The 17,170-nt window shown below is 46.3% G+C and overlaps 1 protein-coding gene across 13 annotated transcripts in view; it reads right to left on the bottom strand.

Annotated features, from left to right (window-relative positions):
• Positions 1 to 17,170, bottom strand: part of LOC135254774 (transcription factor COE3-like) — a 106,473-nt gene that overhangs the window by 61,529 nt on the left and 27,774 nt on the right. The gene's annotated exons all lie outside the window — the stretch shown is intronic.

Genomic DNA, 17,170 nt, shown 5'->3' on the forward strand with positions numbered 1-17,170 from the left:
GATGACAAATATATGGTAAACAGAAGAAGCTTTCTATAAAGTAGGCAGTTTTCATATAATTATGAGGTCTATTAAAGAGTACAAATACTTACCATAATCAATCATGCAAATGTAAAAAAAAATGGTTTAAGCACAATTTAAAACCACACTAGAACAGCACTGCAATATTGTATTTTCAATAGTATTATAGGTTTAAATTAATGTCCTTATTTCAATTCCTATCTATTTTTTCTCCATGTTTCTGATTTTTACTAGTTCTTTGACTCATTTTTCAAAACACTGTTACAATGAGCAACTCTTAACTCAAACACCTAACTACTCTTTGGTTTCAGAAGCCTACAAAGAGTGCAAAATGAATACATTTGTGATAAAGAAGCCAAGCTGCATAATAAAACTGGAGCAAGGCGGACGTTTCAAAATTTGAATTTACCTTAAAGTAAACTGTAATTACTGCTCTTAAGAAAATGAAGGGCTATATTGGAATTTACCTTACTGAAACTGCCCATCACTTCAGTCAGATCTACTGTATTTCTTATATGACAGTTTCAGAGTTTCTAGGAGACGTTGCTTTCATCTGCACAACATTAGCCTAGAGTTACAACACAGTCAGTGCACAACATTGTACGTTGTGTGAATGCCCTACAGCGTGGAGTGGCCTGAGTAGCTAGTCATTCTGCATCTGTAGTGGCTGGTTAAACTGATGATCAATGTCTAGTGCTCTTGCAGTGATTCTCAGATCCTCAGATAAACATACAGAACTCAGATAAACTCAGATAAAACCAGACATTTCCAATTGGGGGCAAAGATATTTCCACCAATTTGATTTTGCAATTGCACAGTGCTTCATCAGAAGCCCTGTAAATTTTTTTTTCCATAACGTTCTGTGTGGCGATTTCTGGTTTTGAAGGTGTGCGTGTGTGTGCGTGCGTGTATGGGAGAGGATTAGCATTATCTACAAGTCTTTGGCATCCCAAGTATCATCCGCCATGCTTACGGTAAGGTGCGGGACGGGGGTGATTTGCATAAGTAATTAGCTAATGTACTGTTCAATTTCTCTCCCATCTGGCTCCAGGAGCCAAACCTCATTTCTCAAATTGACAGCCTGGTCCCTATCGCTACCCACACTGCAACAAGGCGCCCACCAAATTAATTTGTCAACCTTCCTCCGTAATGGGATGTTCACCTTGAAAAGTCAATTTAACGTGAGCCTACCCCCTCCCCCCCCATATCAGAAAAAAACAAGACTTCTCAAAAAGATGAAGTTAAAAAAACAAGCATGAAAAAAGCCATTTTTAAACAAGAGGAACAGCTGTGACAGACTGAACACCTAGATCTGGAACAACTGGAAAAGGCGCATTCAACAGGAAAAATTGCTCGGATTTTAGTGCAGTTTTCATTCAAGTTAAAACTTTAATAGCTACATATAGTGAAATGTATAATAATGTAGTATTGGTAGTATTAGAAATAATCAAAACAATAGATACACATAATTTGAAAATGTTCATATTATTTTATATACTATATTTTATTTTCATGATATTTTTCTACACACTGAGAAGGAATTGAGAACAGCTGGATTACTGGACATGTGGAGCTGTATGCAGCCTAGCATCAGGTGGTCTGCATTTGTGTTACTGTGTGGGTGGAGAAGATAAGAAGATAAGACTATTGAGCTGACAGTAAAAAGTGATGGGAGACTGAGTTTGCAATTATATACAGTTTAACTCATCTTTATATCATTCAAATAGCTCACCCTGTTCATTGAAGAAACTATCTCATCCCAATATTCCTTTAGTATTGTCAGTAGGGGTGGGAACTTGCCAGACTACTTGTGCATTCTGGGTAATCAGCAGCAATGCTCAGCAGGAACAGCAATTGAGAGCAAGCTTATAAATGTGATATCCTTCTAAGACCCGGCAATCTCAAGAACCATATATTCTACTATGCTGATACCTACGCTACAAGGGACATAAAATACAAATAAATAATACGATATTTTTGAAAATATTTTCACCACAGCATATATTCATCACCCAATTGAATTGTATTACGTCCAAAAATTAAAACACTTTAGTTTTTTTCTCCCAGGTTTCAAGAGGATATGAATTGAGTCTGCATGTAGACATAGTTAGCTAAGTGAGACACGGAGAACAAGAGATTGAGAGGGAGACTGGATTGGAGAAACACACAGGCCTTTTAGTTGTTTGGTTGGTTGGAACATAGATTTCATTTGTCATTAGTAACATTATAATTACAAAGTCCAATCGATGCAAGCAAATTTAAATTTTCCTCTTTGTGCCTGTGGGTTTCCCAGTGGTGCCAAATTTCCCCCGTATGTTTGTGGACTTTGTGGATAAATAATCTTTCTCCATGAAACACACTCACTTGGGAAACAAGTAAAGTAAATCTTACACCTCTCACATAATAAATAAATGTGCTGCTTCAACTAGACAGCAGACCTGTATTACGTTGAGGTGTCACATAACCACCTCATATTAAAATAGTACAACAAAGCAAACCCTGCACCTACAGGCATGTCATATCTCCCCAACATATCTGGGAATGGTAGCGTTCTCATCTCACGAAAGCCCCCACCGAAGGCTAGGTTTAAATACATGTGGCATGCAGTACCGCGCACAGTTTAAACTTTTCACCAGAGCAAATCTTTTTTTTTTTTTTCAGGTTCTGTTTCCCACAATCCCCTCCTCCTTCCCCGCTCCCCCGGTGCTCCCCGAAGATTTCGGCTGCGGCAGGCGGAGGCAAGCACGGACGCAAGCGATGCCAGGGCGGCCTGCTCGGGGACCACTCAGGGAAATGGGCCAAAAAGCGAATTTAATGAAACCCCCCAAAATTAATTTTCAATCTCATCTTTAGCTGGAGGCGGTGTGGACACCAGGGAGACTCGGCCTGTCAGCGGAGGAGAGGATGAAGATGGAGGGAGGAGGGGTGGGGGGGGAGGGGAGGGGAGCGGAGGGGGGCACACACCACATCATAAAACAACTCCCCCAGTACCTTTTCCCCATTCTTTCATCAGTCATTTATTTCCCTGCTTTCAGGGGCGTCTGCGCCCTTATTAAAAATCCTTTGCTTTGGCGGGGTCTGCTCCTTCTTCGCCGGTCTTAAAATGGCTGTTCATTCCGCCAGCTGCCTCCGCAGGAAAGCGCTCGCTCCAACCTGCAGGCCTGACAGCGGGCTACTTTGGGGCTGCTGGGGTCCCCCCGCTGTCAAAGCCCCGCCCCTCGCTGTGACACAAACACAGAGCTCGTCTCCGAACCTCTCCCAGCAACGCCACCCCAAGCTACCAGGCTGTCACTATAAGCAACGCAAATATGGTGCTTTAGGTTTATGATGCGGTTATCACTCGACGATGATTATGATTAGAATATGAAGTAACATCACTATCATTTGAAGATGGCATACTGATCATAATAATGACAATGATGACACTCTAACTTACACTGCACCTTCAAATGGCATTGAGCCACAACTGCTATCATTGCTCATATAAATACTACCAATTTTACTTAATAGGAGCTACCATTGCTAGTATTAATACTACCAAATATACTGAACAGAAAGTATTAATATTAGCAATGATAGCAGTTGTGGTGGTTGTGGTATTGCTGTTGAGGGTGGCAGCAGTAGTATTAGAGGCGGTAAGGACAGTAGTAATACCAGCGGTATTAGTAGCAGCAGTAGCAATTATAATAGCAGTAGAAATAGTAGTAGTAGTAGCAGCAGCAGCAGTTGCCGTACCGTAAGCAGTAACAGTAGTGGCAGTCCCAGCAGTGCCATTAGCAGCGAAAGTGGTGGCAGTACCAATAGTAGTGCTAGCAGTAACAGTAGTGGCAGTGCCAGCAGTAGCAGTAGCAGTAGTTGTAGTACCAGCAGTAGTAGTAGCAGTTGCAGTACCAGCAGTAGCAGTAGCAGTAGCAGTAGTTGCAGTACCAGCAGTAGCAGTAGTGGCAGTACCAGCAGTAGCAGTAGCAGTCTGCACGTAGCAGTAGCAGCAATAGAAGCAGTAGCTGGAGCATTAGCGGTAAAAGCAGTTTCATTAGCAATAGCAGACTGACTGCTGCGCCCTTATCTGCCGCAGTTTGGGAAGGGGCCCTGCAGGGGCCATCGCACTGCTCCCGCAGCCTCCCTGTGCCACACTCTCCTCCCCGCCCTGCGCCTGGCACCTCCTTTTGCTTCCACCGGTGCTGGCAGTGCCATCTGCCGACAGCAGACTCGGGCAGTAAAGCGTCACGACCCGAAGGTTCGAGTACCCCCACAAGGGGGCCCGGCCAGATGGCGGCTACCCATCGAGAGGGACTCGCTGCCGTTAAAAAACCGTTGAGTCTCACCAGGTGCCCCTCCCTCCCAATTCACTCCGCTACAGGGCCAGACCTAACCTACCACTTTGCCACCAGTACAGCAACATCCCCCACTGCACACCTTCGACAGGAAACAAAGCCTTGTGCGCTTTATATGAAATGCTTACCAATGCTTCTTCAAAGAGTAAACTAGGCCACAAAAATCAAGGCAACAAATCATTCTTAAAGGCCTAAATAGCAACCACCACATCCATGCCTCGGAGTTTTATATAGATTTTTTATTACCGTTAGAAATTAGCCTTTGTTCCAGGTGTTTTATAGGTGAAAACGACTATATAACTTTTGTCTGTGGGTGCTTGGCAGCGGTAATCAATCGGTTCAATTCCAAAATACAGTGGAAAATGCTAACAACAAACAGCCAGGAATAGCACAGTTAACAGGACAGAAATATGTGTCCGACAATTCTGAGGAAAAAATACAGCTATTCAAATAAAAATCAATGAATATAATAAAAATAATAAGACTTATAATTACTAGTTGATGAATAAGTTCATGAGTTAGTCAACAAAATGTCTTATCTCTAATTTTATCTCTGGGGAGGAAACACCACACACTGGGCAATACTGAAGACTACTGTGGTGCAGCTGCATTGCAGCTGGTGTAGATAAGTGCAGCTGATAATCCCCATCTGCAAATGGGATGAATCTCATTTCAGTATTTTCAAGTGTTTTCCTTGATTTTCAATCCCCTATTTTTTCAGTTATACAGAAAAAAAGAAATAATTAAAAAAAATAAATAAATAAAAAAACTTCTAGGTTTCAATTTGTCTTTTAAACTGCGGACTTCTTTCTAGGCAGCCATGTCACAAGTGAACTCACAAGGGCCGTGTGAGCAACGTTGGCAAATAAATAGGTACACAGCATAAATAGATCGGGCTTTGGAGCTTCTGGGAACCTCATATATAGCAACAACACAGTGAATAAAGCATTGTGATGTATTAATATAGTATTAATATATTAATGCAGTGGCAGTATGCTGTAGCAGTAAGGGACCGAGATAAGGTACTTAACTTGAATTGTTCCAGTGAAGTATCCAGCAGTATAAATTGATAATATGTAGAAAGTAAGTCATATAAGTAATCTGGAAATGAATAATGCATTGATAAAGTGTTATCAGTACACACAGCAGAGCAGAGACTGGGTGATGAAGCTCTGGCCTCATGACCACTTCCCAATAATCTGAGCCCGCCCATCCATGATGTAGGCCTTGGGAAAGATTTTATTGGCAACGGGAGAGAGAGCTACCTTAAAATGGGTGGAGCAGTCAGCATAAGCCAATCAAAACACTTCTCTCAGCAGAAAAGCACTTCGACTGGTTCTCTTGGATCATCGTTATTATAGGACATGTGAAACCTAAATCTCCATTCATTGGATTCCCTTACCTACCATGATTCTTTCAGCCAGCCCAAACACATTCTACGTCAGTGTTGGTAATCTGCAGTGCTTTGCAATCTTGAAAAGGACAGGCCAGACCAGCACCGGTCTCCAAATTCATATCTCTCTGTAATGGTAGAAAACAGGGCTATCTAGAGACACACTGAAAGCACAAAAGCTCTATTTACTGAGGAGACATTTTTGACTTTGGGAATATGTCTCATCCTGGTTGAAGCTAAAAGTCATGTGACTTTTCTGTCTCCTTATAGATGTTCACAGAGAGTGCCTCCACAGAGCAATGGGGACAGGCTAGAAGTTTCTATTAAAAGCTGTAACCTCGCAGAGGTACAGAGGACAGTGTGAACACAGAGCTAAATATCTGCTCAATAAATAGAATAGCTGTGCTGGAAAAAAGGGGTCTTTCCAAACAAGTGCCAGCTCTCTCTCTCTCGCTCTGATAAATAAGCCTTACCTCAGCGGTAAATAAAACTGTTGAGAATCGCAGGGATAATGAATGAACGGCAGAAGGAGGCAGATCGCGCACCTGCTGTTTACGGACGGGAGGGGAGGGGGCGTGCATCTGAAAGGGCGCTGTTCCTTTAAGGACCACGCCGGCCTCTGGCTTCACATGCAGGGGGGTCTGAGCCATTTTTTTGTTGACCGCTTGGTTTATGGCATGATTGATTTTCTGTCAACTTATGGTCTCCTGGGGGAGGAGGGGGGAGGGGGTTGGTAAGTAAAGGAGTGTAGAATGAGGGGGAGGGGGGAGGGAGGGTGTCTGCATGTGTGTGGATGTATGCGGATGAGAGTGTGTATGTGTGTGTTTTGGTGACAGCAACTGTCACCGTTGGCTATCTTCTACTCTCTCCCTCTACTTCTTTTGAATGTGATTGCTGTATGCAGTAAACTGTTCAACCAATAGTGTTATTGTACAATTTACTCTAATACAGTACATTTTATAATTTTTTGGGACGTGTCCACAATGTTTTTATTTTTCTAAAAAAAAAAAAACATAACTTTCAAGTCTAATATATTTTTAATCTACATACTAAAACTGCTTTCAATAAGCACACTGAATAATTTCACATGAAACAGATGAATGGTTTAACGCAAGCAAGCCAAAGTAGGACTGGCCAAAATAGCATCTTGGCACAGAATCCATTAAAAATCTATCCTCATCACTGTGGAATGAGATTTCCCTTTCAAAGTCAACATTCAAAGTCTACAATACAAGAGGTAAAATCACAACTCCTAATAAAACTCAGCCCCATGCAATTGCTTTGTAGAAACTATGGACTAAGTTACAACATGTGCAGGTCAATATTCTCCTAAAATCACAGTACTCACACAGTCCTCCATTCTGTTAACAAATAACCAAGACAGCACTTAGCACTTGAGCTGAACGAGGAAATCCAGTATGGAGAGTCAGCTGAATTTTAGCAAGTATTTGCACATAGAGGACGGCTCTCTACTCTGAAAGAAATTATCACATTTAGTCCATTTCAGAGGTCGTATTTAAACTTAGTTAGCCCTCTTGTCCCAATCTTGAAGGGATTTAATAAAGCCGGGCTTTACTGCTCAATACCTGAAACCAGAAAAAAGAGGGACAGGGGAAAAAAGAATCTCCAATTCATTCGGACCCTCGTCAATAACACTGTAATATTTATGAAGGCTGGAAGCAGGCCTGCCCTAAAACCCAAACTCCAGCTATCCTGAATTATAAATTGTTATTGATTTGTGCGTGCGTGTGTGTGTGTGAGAGAGAGTGTGTGTGTGTGTGTGTGTGTGTGTGTGAGTGTGTGTGTGTGTGTGTGTGTGTGTGTGTATGGAGATCCCGATCAAGGCAGACACAGACAGTCCGTATATGCGCTGGTTTCTCTATAATGCCAGTCCAGACTCTGCATTCCCCCTACAGCCCTGGCTTTGTGCTTTCTTCCACAGTCCCAGTACACACCATAGCCGGTGGAAGGACACTAAAGGCTGTGGGGGCAGTTCCTTGCTCCCCTTTGGGGTGCCGTTTGTAAAAAGCTGCACACTCTGTGCAGGGTTACAGAGTGTGCAACTTTTTACAAATGGCACCCCATACTCCCCTGCCCTCACTTTTCCCATATCACGACGGCTGACAGACTATAGTTGCAGGCATCTTTCAGTCAGGATATGAACCCTCAGCTAATTCTGTCTCAGCAGTTGGGGCTGCTTCAAAGGAAAACTGATCAAGCTATCAAAACAATCAGAGTTGCATGATTTTTTTTTAATTTTTTTTTTATTGTGCATCCTGAATGAAAGTGGAGTTGGGAATTGAATTGAACCAGATTTGTGAATTGAATTGAATTGAATTGAATTGGATTGAATTGAACTGAATTGAATTGAACTGTCCTGAAAGGTATCCTCTTTCTGGGGTCATTTGTAATTGGTGGAGACAGCAGGTGACATCATCAGCTCATCCAACAATGTGAACTTCCTTCACTGATCTGAATGATGTAGCAGACAGCCATGTTTTCCAGGGCTATGCTCTCCTATGACATTCCCCCTATCGTATTGCTGGGCCTTTGGATCTTTATACAAAAATCAATACCCACTTAATCCTTAATCTCTCTCACTCTCTCTCTCTCTCTCTCTCTCTCTCTCACACACACACACACATATACAAAATGCTACCATATTAACCCCATATACCTTTACTCGTATTTCTCTGCATTGTAACATAGCATAAGAATACATAGACCACATAACACCAAATTTAATTTTGAGTGTGTTTAAAATATAATGAAAAGGTTCAATGCCTTGCTCTCTTATAACTGGAAAATGAGAAGAACGATAAGCACAGCTATGCACCATTTTCACCTGCTACACAAGCTACAAGTTTATTTTTACAGTGGCAGATCATATTAATTAGCATTACTGTAAATGCGCCAGTATTAGCCAACTGGCTAATCTTCAACAGCGGTCCCTGGTGGTCCAAGATGGCAAAAGCCATTTGATCAGAAAAGATCTTGAAGCCATAGTTTCAACTTCCCACCTCCTCAGTGACAGTGAAGAGAAACAAACTCGAGGAGCTCCCCGCTGTGGAAAACCACCTCGAGCGCTCCGACCTTCAACTTCCTGGAGGAGCACCGGCAGGGAAAAACAAGTTCCTCCCGCGGAGGCGCGTGCGCATTATCGCGGGAGGGATCTCCCTCTCACCTTGTGTGTCTGTCAGGCAGGACGGGGCCTGCCGACGGGCCTGCTTAATTAGGCCCGCCACACTCGCGAGTGATTAAGGCTGGAGGAAATTATCTCACAGTCTTTAATTCATGCAACACTTAGGTGATTGAGTGGAGAGAGAGAGAGAGAGAGAAGAGAGAGTGTTGGAATCAGAGATAATGGGGACGGGAGGCTACGGAGCGCTCGCGGATGCGGTCTCTAAAGGAAACGGGCCTAGTGGTGAGGTGTGTGTGTGTGTGTATGCGTGGTGTGTGTGTGTGCAGTATGTGTGTGTGTGTGCACGTGGTGTGTGGGTGTGTGTGTGTGTGTGTGTGTGTGTGTTGGAGTTGTTCAGCAGGTCATAGGCGGAGAGAAGTACCGCAGTTCAGCTAATCGCTCGCCCTACTGCCGAGACCCCTCTCTGTGTGTGTTTACAACAGTGGATTACATTCCTTCCCTGATTTGCTCTTTGAACACAACAGGAGGGATCACTGAGAGGGATCGATTGCTTTTTTCCTATAGAAGGGGGGGGGGGGGGGGGTTAGGTGCCAGAATGACAGACAGAAGCTTCTGGAACAGACTCTTCTGAGGGCATTTCCTGACAGTGTTTATGCAAGTAGGTTGACAAGCTGGGGAGGGAGTAATAAAACCTAAACAGCACTTCCTGCTTTGTTGGCTCTGAAGAAACCCTTTATGGTTTATATTTATAAGGAAGTGCATTTGCTTCTCTTGTGCATGTTTCACACACAGATTGAATTCAACTGCCCCAGGTTGTATTCCTCCCTGTTCATCAATACCTCTCATAAAAGTGGGTGACAACACCCTAACTCCCTCCGCTCAGTCCCTTAGTTTGTATCACTCCGTTTCAGCCTCAAATGACTACTTTAGGCCCTGGCTTCAGCAAGCTGGCTTAACGCAGTAGGCCACACGCTTCTCACCTGCAAGTTTACCACTCTTTTTTAAAATAAAAAGGTCTGTCCAATCAGATATGTACACCTATCAGGTTGCTGCAACATCCTGCAGCAGCTCAAGAAGGAAAATGGAAGCAGGTACATCCTCTAAATCGTGTGCCTCCACTCTTTTCGGGCAACTGAAACACTCCCTCCCAGGGTGAATATAGAAAATTACACGTTCTCAAAAGCGCTCTCAGCTACAGAACAGTATCCTATGGGGCAACGCATCCCCTTACAAAACACTTATCATGAATAGCAGCCAGGATCAGGGAAAGGACAGTCAGCTCAGCTTAGTTTCCACTCTTCTCTAAGCGCATGAGCATGAACTAATATAACTAAACTGTCAATAAACACATGAGCCCCGAACCACTAAATCTGCTTATTAGGTTGGCACATACACACTTAGCATGAAAGACCATCTCACTCACTTAAATACCTTATAGCATGCACACTCTACACTTTGATTGGTTTCATCAATGAGAGCTTGGATTTACATGCACTTTTTTCCACTTATATCTCCTTACTCATGAGTGATGATTTGATATGGAGCAGTGGTGGTTATGGATACACATTCGGAGAAGTGGTGGGGTTGCATCACTGGGTTTACTGCTGTAAGTGGATCGAACTCTGAACCAGCATACGGTGTAACTGTGATATCTTCCTAACTCTAAATTGTGATGTTGCTAAAGGTAATTTCTCCCTAAACACAAACACGCAAACACACACATGCACATGCACACACACCTAGGTACTAATCACATACAACCACCAACCAAATGCTTCAGCATAGGCCTTTATAATACGCTTTGATATACGAAGACTAAAAATCCATATATATACTGTGTGTGTGTGTGTGTGTGTGTGTGCGTATATGCGTGTGTGTATGGGTGCGAGTGTGTGTGTGTGCCCATTTCAGAGAAAGCGAGTGAAACTATATTGACAATACAATACATTACACATTAGATGCATACTATACTATGGGGAACATCACTGTATCATCTGCCATCGATCGGTAGTGCAGGTAATCTGGGGCTTTCCCATCAAAGTGACATGACAAGGCCTCAGAATGCTAATGGAGAGCATTACAGTCAAACACAGCAGCGCTATGTAAACTACTCTCTCAGACGTACGACTACTCGCGACAGAGCAGGTTAAAGAACTTTTCCCATTAAAATAAACACGTTAACGACATGAACGGGCAAATGATTGAACGACTGAAAGATATTAATTCAGTCATGGGCCATTATTCCCTCAATTGTGTATGCGGTGGTTAAAAAGCATTCTTGCAGAGTTCTGCTTTCGATTGTTTTCTTCTTCATGTTTTTTTTGTTTACTCAGAGCAGCACTGTCTGAAATGAGAGTGGAAAGGACACTCTATTTTACAACGGGGTCTTACGGCACCAGTTCTCCCCAGCACTGAGGCCAGGTAAACATAGTGCGGACCACAGCGGATTTAAAATTAAAAAAAACCCACAGCTTGCCCAGCCTCCCAGTGCGGCTCTCGGGGTGTTTGAGACGTCCGCGCTGCAGGGGGGAGAGCCGGCGTTGCGTTGCGGGAACGTTGACGCAGCGTTACGGCGGCGTCTCTCGGCGCCGCGGGGGGCGGTAAGGAGGTCTCACGCCCCCACGCACGCCGGAGAGAGGCAGCTCCAGGTGCGGAGCCGGATGGCCCCGTTTCCCAGCTCTCTCCCGCCTCTATTTTTGGCTCCGCGCGACTGACGTCGCCGCCCGCCGCCACCGCCGCCGCCGCTCCCGCGCCGGGGAACGGGGCGCAGCCTTAAAATAAGAATCCCGGAGAACTCTCCGTCTCGTTTCTCCCCCCGCCGCACGCGCGGGTCCCAGAGGCCGCGAGGAAGCCCGCGGTAAGCCGGGAAGTAGACCGGAACACTCTGGCCTAGAAGGACGGGCACGCGACGCGGTCGGGATGGGCACGCCCACCGAAACTCCCAGCGCCCGTGCGCCTTTTGGGCAGCCAGGAAACGGGAGTACGCCTCGTCCCCACGTCCCTCCGGCCCTCGTCTCTTCCCCTCTGCAGTCGCCGGCGTAGCGAGCAGCGGCTGCGTTTCACTGGCCGCTCACCTGTAGGACTGTCAGTCCACCTCCGCACATCTGTCACATGACCCTGAACCGCACCATAAAATAACCCCTGCCAGAACGCTCACCCTCATAAGAAACTCAGTGAAGCAGCAAAACGCTATAGCATCAGTGTCCTCACTTGCATTATATATATATTTTTTTTATATGTATATATGTGTATATATTGCACATTCACCACCCACATACACACAGACATGAATGGACACACCTGCACGGATACATGCATCACAAGCACACACACAGGCACACACACACACACACACAAACACACACACACACACACACACACACAAACACGCACACACATACACGCATACACACATACATGTACACGCACACACACACACATACACACACCCAGTGTATGTCCTCTTTCCTCTTCTCTCCGATTCATCCTACCTCCTGTACCTCCTCAATTTTTTTCAATTTTACTCAGGCACCCGAGTAATGTTCTCCTTTTACTGCAAATCTATACTCTTAATCTAGCCCAGTCCGATGCTCTCACTCACCGATCAATAGGCAGCGATTACAGGGAGGGGCCCTCAGGGACCACAGCTCCCACCCACAGGCCTCCTGCAGGCCCCCCTGAGTTCAGCTCCACAGAGAGGGGCCACCACAATCACTCTCTCCCTCCATCTCCCATGCACTGAACACACAATCACTCTCTCCCTCCATCTCCCATGCACAGAACACACAATCACTCTCTCCCTCTACCTCCATCTAACATACACAGAACACACAATCACTCTCTCCCTCTACTCCATCTCCCATGCACAAAACACACAATCACTCTCTCCCCCCATCTCATATGCACACAACGCACACCCACTCTCTCCCTCTACCTTCCATACACATAACAGTCTCTCCCGCCCTCGTTCTCTGAAACACAAAACACAATCACACACTGCCCTACTCTATCTCTCATGCACAAAATGCACTCTCATTCGACTACCTCCATGTCTAATATATACCACGTATACATATACATCTGTTTTTCTCAAATACACAAAAGTCCACACACTGTCTCCCTTTATCTTTCTCCTGAGCAGAAAAACACACTCTCTCTCTCCCTCTCCAGCTCTCTTTCCATCTTATACAGAGGCTCGGCTCTGTCTCCCTCAGAAAGGACACACACTCTCTCCCTCTCTAGCTCTATCTCTCTCAAATACAATCTTCCTCATGCCTCTATCTTCCTCATTCACAAAAACACACATTCTCCACCTCTCTCTCTCTCACTCTATCTCGGTCTTTCCCGGTGATCTTCAGACATCTGTGTGTATGCTGGCATCTTTACCAGGGAACTGTTTTACAGCTGTGACATCATTTCCTTGTGCATTTTCACCAGACAGATAGCTAATCAAGTCCAGCACCGACCCCTACGTCCTGGGTCTCTCCTCTCAATCTCAGACACTGTAGCAGAATAGCGAACCCGGCAACCTCACGATGAGCAATTTCACAGCGTCCTCTTCCTGCGTGCCCTTATTTAGAGGTGGGCAGGTGATGAAGGGGGAGAGGGGCGGGGCCGGGGCGTTCACAGCTGTCCCTCCAGTGCCCCGGAGATGCACCTGCCCCCCTCCCCCCAATCACGGAGAGGCCCTCGGGCGAGACCCGCGTCGGTGATGGACGACCGGCCAGCCCAAACGAGCAGCCCGGGCCATTAGACACCATAGAGCACTGAGGGGGGGGAGTGGGGAGGGGGAGGGGGAGGGAGGAGGAGAGAGAGAGAGAAACATAACGGACCAGTCGCCATCACCCCTGCTCCACTTCCTGCAAATGACTCCAACCAGCCAAAGTTCCAGGGGAAGAGAACCCTGCCCCGGAGCACATTAGAGTGAAGGGGGGTGGGCGAGGGGGGGGGGGGCTCCATATCAGGCAATTAGACAAGGGCCCCCGTTAAGCCCTGGCAGTCCCGGGAAATTTACGAGCCCGCCGGGGGAACTCACAGGGCGATCTAATTGCTGTATTAGCTTGTAATAACACCTGTTTTAAACCCCGGCAACCAATATTTCATGGGGGGCGGTGTGGGGGGTGGGGGGGCGCTGTCGTTTTCTGCTTGCCTCGGCAGCATTTTGGCCTAAATGGGGCAGCGGTTGAGAAGGAGCGGCTCGCCCGCGTCACGCCCGCCCGGCGATTTCGATTTCCGTCTCCCCGCCTCCCCGCCTCCCCGCGACCGCGCGCCATGCTTCGGGGAAAACCTCCTCCCAACACTAACGTGGGGATCCTGACATGCACACCGGGCGCAGACAGAGGCTCGGAGCCAAAGGAACAGAAATACATCTCCATAGCACCCAGCTTTCCAATCAAACTGGCCACAGACACAGCATTTTGACACTGAAAAAAATACATTAAATATTACTAAGTAAATTGAGTTGTCCCAAATTTTAAAAAAATGGGATACGTCATTGTAATTGATTCAAAAAGAAATAAAAAGAGTTTATTTTAACAGGTAAAAACCAATGAATACTTGTGGCTAACTGGTTTCGTCATACCCTTTGAGTAAACAGAACTCCTTGGTCTTACGGTGTAGGGTGAAAGCACTTGCTCATAGGGAGACAGAACAGGAGAGACACAGAAACAAAGAGACAACAAAGGAAGGAGGGGGTGAAAACAAGAAAGCCGGGCAGGAGAAAAATGAAAGCCTACAGCTCCTAAAGAAGGAGGTGCGCCCAGAGGCGAGGAGCGAGGGCGCGGAGGGGGGAAAGGGAGGAGGAGGAGGAGGAGGAGGAGACGCGGCGAGGCCTCCAGCTCGGGGGTTGATTTACAAAGCGGCGTTTCGGAAGGAGCGCGCCGAACGAGCGGGCCAATGAATTCCTGTCATTAGCCTCTTTTTACAGAGACAATCGGCGGTCATAATTTGCATCGGCCCGGCGCGCGCGTGATTTATCTGCTGGTTTAAGGGGCGGCAGTCTTCGCTCGCTCGTAAATCTGGGATCTCTTAATGGGGAGGTAAAATGCAAGGGAGTGCATGCGCTGGCCCTAAATCAGGGACCTCCGTTGTCACCCATAAAACATCTCGCCGCTTATTTTTTTTTATTTTATTTTATTTTGTTTTATTTTATTTTCTTGAGGGCGGGATAATGAGCGGGCGGGCGGGCGGGCTGTCCCCTCCATCAGAGGCAATTACGCTACAAAGCAGGCCCCGTGGCCCCTCCCCCCCCGGTGGGCTGACCCCGGGGACCCCGGCTGCTTTGTTAGGAACGCACGCGACCGAGTGCCAGGGCACGGGCAGCTAGGAAGGGTCAGGACCATCGAACGCAAAGCACTGTGCGGAATGAGAGGGAGGAGTCGGTTGAAGGTGGCGGGGCATTTCGTTGGGTTATGGCACAAGAGAATTAGCATGAATTGAAGAAAGAAGTGAATCGTACTCCAGCGTAATCATGTGACTGCTAGGGAGCTATCGTATAGCTGCAAGGGTAACAGTATTGACAGAGCAAATTAAAATACACCTGCTTGAGTGACGCTGGATAAAACTAATACCTGACATAAAGCTACTGGAACTTGACAAAGAGAGTGAATATCAGAGTGTTTCTCGGCCTGAGCAAAGCTTCCCTTTAATTAGCACATTGAAGCTCCCGCCAGAGGAATTCACCAGAAGCATAGTAATGCTGTGGCTCACACGCTAGCCCGGGAAACATGATACACTCATACAACCTCCATTTACACAAAACGAAAGGCGCACACTCTTCAAAAAGTGCTGGATCATGTCGTCCGTCGGTCTTAAAAGAGTGAGCCCGCGTTCGGTTAGTCTGTCGGTCTGTCGGTCGGTCGGTCGGTCGGTCGGTCAGTCGGTCGGTCACGGTCCCAGCCCCGTGTGGAGACCAGCAGGCGCTTTGCCGTGTGTTTGGCCGAGAAGCCTTTTCTCTGCGCATAACAGAACGATCAGAGGTGACCTGTGCTCCGTCGGCTCCTGGTGCCGAACGATCCAGAGCCCGCCAAAGCGCCAAGAGGGTGAGAGGACGTTCGGGACGAGGCCAGGGGAAAGGGGTGGGAGTGGGGGAGGGGGGTGTGACCTCACACTTCCACAGAACTGAGCTCATTCCAGTTTCCCGCTCCCCCCCCCCCCTTCCCCCCAACCAAAACCCTGGACCCTCTCCAGGGCCGTGGGAGCCGAGGCGGATTTAGAGATGACCCCCAAGCTCATCTTTTTCGGAAGAGGGTGCACCATCCGGGCCAAGCCCGCAGCACCCCCGGGGCCGGGGAGGGGCGGCGCAAAACGCAAAGCCTCCGAAAGCCGACTCGTGCCGATACGCGGGCCGCAAAAATCCCAGCAGGCTTTGCTCCCGTGGCCATAAATCAGCCCCACTGACACCCAGCCTATCTGCCCTTAGCGTACACCATCCCAAGCCCTCATCAAACACAGGTCCGCGCGTCTTTGGCGCGTCGAGGACATGACAAATTCCTCACCCCGGGTATTGATTTCTGTCCTCTGCAGATACCTGTGTTCTCTGAGTAACTGGAATCAACCCAATTTCTATGCATATGTCACTAATACTCCTTACATGTGGGGCAACAAAATATTGCCATTTTCCCTGAAGAAAATCAACCTGTAATTCTTAGTACTAGCAAAGAACATACATTTCTGCCCTCAATTGACTGAGCAAATGCTTGAGCATTGCAAAAATGTCATTTGACATATGCGTATCTCTAATAATCTTTTTCAACTCGGACATGGTGATGAGTTAATGTAAAAATTGACAAATAAATCCAACTGGTTACTCCTCCCAAAACTGGGCTATTCTCTAACTGTATCTGTAAACAGCAACCACAAAACATGCTCACACCATTGAACAGACATTTCAAAACATTACATCAGAGTAATATTGCTGCACTGTTTTAGGACAGTGTGGGTATTCCAGAATGGGCTGACCAAGTTTTTTCATTGTGGCTGTCTGGGTATGCAGTCTTTGGCTTAATTAAATAGAAATATGTCAGGAAACGTCAACCAGAAAAGAAAAGGAGAGCATCTGATGATTCTTCACCTCTGATAAAAGTTTTTCAGTATTGATCACAGCTGTTTTCTTTTTTTTTCTCAACATGAACAGAAAATCTAGCCTCTGAGAATTATCTTTACATTCCAAAAACACACAGAGCAATGCTGGAACAAAGACCAATTCATACACACACCCTGCTAGTGAGAATGCAAAGACAAAACAGTCTTATGACGCCCCCTAAATTTTTCATGAATTCT

The sequence above is a fragment of the Anguilla rostrata genome, chromosome 5, assembly GCF_018555375.3.
Source record: "Anguilla rostrata isolate EN2019 chromosome 5, ASM1855537v3, whole genome shotgun sequence".
Classification (NCBI taxonomy): Eukaryota; Metazoa; Chordata; class Actinopteri; order Anguilliformes; family Anguillidae; genus Anguilla; species Anguilla rostrata.